A 2,683-nucleotide genomic window follows, 5' to 3' on the forward strand; every position below is an offset into this window, starting at 1 on the left:
AAGTGCATTAATGTAAATGTAAAGCACATTTAAATGACACAGATGCTGTTATTCCTAACGACACCTCCTACACACAATATACACACCTGTTCTCAGATGTCTAGATGTTTATTCTTGTTGTGTTTATTCTTGCATGTACATGTAAGTAATCAGAGTGCCTTGTGTGTTTGTATACATTTGATTAATAGCTCTTATTCTTATATACTGTATAAGGGGGGAAAATGTTAATACTTTGAATTAATGATCGTCATTCCTAAACCCAATGTGCTTTCAAAGGGCAGAACTTGTAACCACTTCTATAGTTTAAATTCATATATATAAACTGCATGCAGTGTAAAAGAACGCCACTGGTTATCTCAAGCTGAAAGACAGATAGGCCTACTCATTCATATAATGAACATTTATTTCATATAAAAACAATAAGAATATTTCAAATGATTTTCTGAAAGGTCCAGCTCGGAGGAGGAGCGCTGTCATCACTAACCGGCAGAATTACCGGTGTAATTAGGTTACCATGACAACTAACCCCAACCCTAGGTCTGACAGCAGGTGAGAGTCTAATTAAACTAGACGAATGATTATTCACACAAACTTTTATCATCAACAACAACAACAACAACAGCAGCAGCAGCAAAAACCTTAAAAACACCGTGAGAGTTACAGGTTTTCCGCGTTGAAATCTCGAGCGGATCCGGTTCAGCGGGTTCAGCCGGTCCGTCCGCGCGTGCACAGGTGAGGAGAAATCCGCCTCAAAACTGCTTCTAAACATGCGGGTGATTCTTTAAAACGAGCTTTTATCCGAACCGAACTCGCAGCCTAGCTCGGCTCATTATCGGTGATGCGGGTTTGAGTGTCAGTGAGCTATAATTAGCGCTGTCTCACCTGTCACACGCGCACAGGTAAATAAAACCCGCAGCTTCACCGGTGCGCGTTAATAACAGAAGAAACACCGAATGAATAAATGAAAATGTCCGTTTATCGTTTTAAAGAGTGGGACAGTTTGACAGCAACGGGCGGACAATATCTTCGACACGTCACACAGGAGTTACCGAGAACCCATGACGTGTTAGTCCTCTCGTGACCCCGGTGAGGGGGTGATAGAGGTGGATGAAGATCAATAAAACATAAATACAATAGAATCCGAAGAGAAAGCACCATTAAATAACGTAATTCGTCTATTCTGAGCTGTGCGGAAGAGAAGAGCTTTACCTGAGCTGCTGTCACCTGAGTTTCCCCCGCCGCGGCGCGTCCCACCTGACCGCCGGCTCGCGCACTTCCTGATTGTGACGCGCGTCGCGCCCGCGCGCACGGCACTAGCTCCACGGTTCGGTCTTCGGTAGCGGCTATCTGTCCAGTGTCTATGTGTTGCCGGTGGTCCCGCGCCGGTTCGCTGGTTCTGATCCGCTCCTGACGGACTCCGGCGGCTCCTCCTTAAACCCGCAACCAGGAAGCGGCATGTCCTACTTCCAGCGGCCGCGGGTGATTGGCTCTGAGGGCGCGGACAGGGGGTCGGACACTGATAGGCCGGACCCGTGTGTGTGTGAGAGAGAGAGAGAGAGAGAGAGAGTGTTAGGGTGGGCATGACTGCGGCTGGTGGATCAGATCAGATCAGACTGTACTGAGAAAGTATTTAACGCGTTTCTTTCAATTTCTTGAAGCTGATCACGCGTTTCCTCTTCTGCTTCTGAAAATTACTCAAGTGACAAAGTTTGAATTTGCATGTCAAATAATTTCAGTCGAGGAAAACACACACACACTCATCCATACACACACACACACACACACACACACACACACACACACACACTCATCCATACACACACACACACACACACACACACACACACACACACACACACATATGTTGGTGCAGCTATCATTATGAGGACTCTCCATAGACATAATGATTTTTATACTGTATGAACTATAGATTCTATCCCCTAACCCTAACCCTACCCCTAAACCTAACCCTCACAAAAAACTTTCTGCATTTTTACATTTTCAATAAAACATCGTTTAGCATGTTATTTCCCTTGTGAGGACCACCCAAAAGGTCCTCACAACCAGAAATGTCCTCACAGAGCAGGATGATTCTCAATACTTGGTCCTCACAAGTATAGCAAAACCTGTACACACACACACACACACACACACACATGCACAGACGCACACACAGACACGCACATGCACAGACAGACAGACACACACACACACACAGACATACACGTACAAACTCACACTATGTTTTTATATCATTGTGGGGACTCTCCATAGACTTCCATGCATTTTATGGATTTTATACAGATCTAACAATAATTTCTATCCCCTAACTCTAACCCTAAACCTAACCCTCACAGAAACATTTTTGCATTTTTACATTTTCAAAAAAATCATCGTTTAGTATGTTTAATAAGCCATTTCCCTCATGGGGACCACTGGATGGTCCCCACAATGTTGGTTTTCTCAGGTTTTACTATCCTTGTGGGGATATAGGATATTGTTTGGTCCCCACAATATAGTATAAACATGGTTACACGCACACACACACACACACACACACACACAGAGCTCAGGTTAAAGTGTGTGACTTTAATAGTTCATGAAGTTGAGTGACAGGATTTCTACATGACAGTATATCATAGAAAAAAAAATATTTTGTTTAGTAAATATAGTAGACACGACA

The 2,683-nt window shown here is 43.9% G+C and overlaps 1 protein-coding gene across 1 annotated transcript in view; it reads right to left on the bottom strand.

Annotated features, from left to right (window-relative positions):
• LOC127453139 (zinc finger and BTB domain-containing protein 7B-like) overlaps nucleotides 1–1,649 on the bottom strand; it is a 38,969-nt gene extending 37,320 nt beyond the window's left edge. The window contains exon 1 of the mRNA XM_051719323.1: nucleotides 1,210–1,649. The gene's annotated coding sequence lies outside the window, so the exon portion shown is untranslated. The remainder of the gene's footprint in view (nucleotides 1–1,209) is intronic.
• Nucleotides 1,650–2,683: the final 1,034 nt, after the last annotated feature.

The sequence above is a fragment of the Myxocyprinus asiaticus genome, chromosome 15 (assembly GCF_019703515.2).
Source record: "Myxocyprinus asiaticus isolate MX2 ecotype Aquarium Trade chromosome 15, UBuf_Myxa_2, whole genome shotgun sequence".
In the NCBI taxonomy this organism is placed as follows: Eukaryota; Metazoa; Chordata; class Actinopteri; order Cypriniformes; family Catostomidae; genus Myxocyprinus; species Myxocyprinus asiaticus.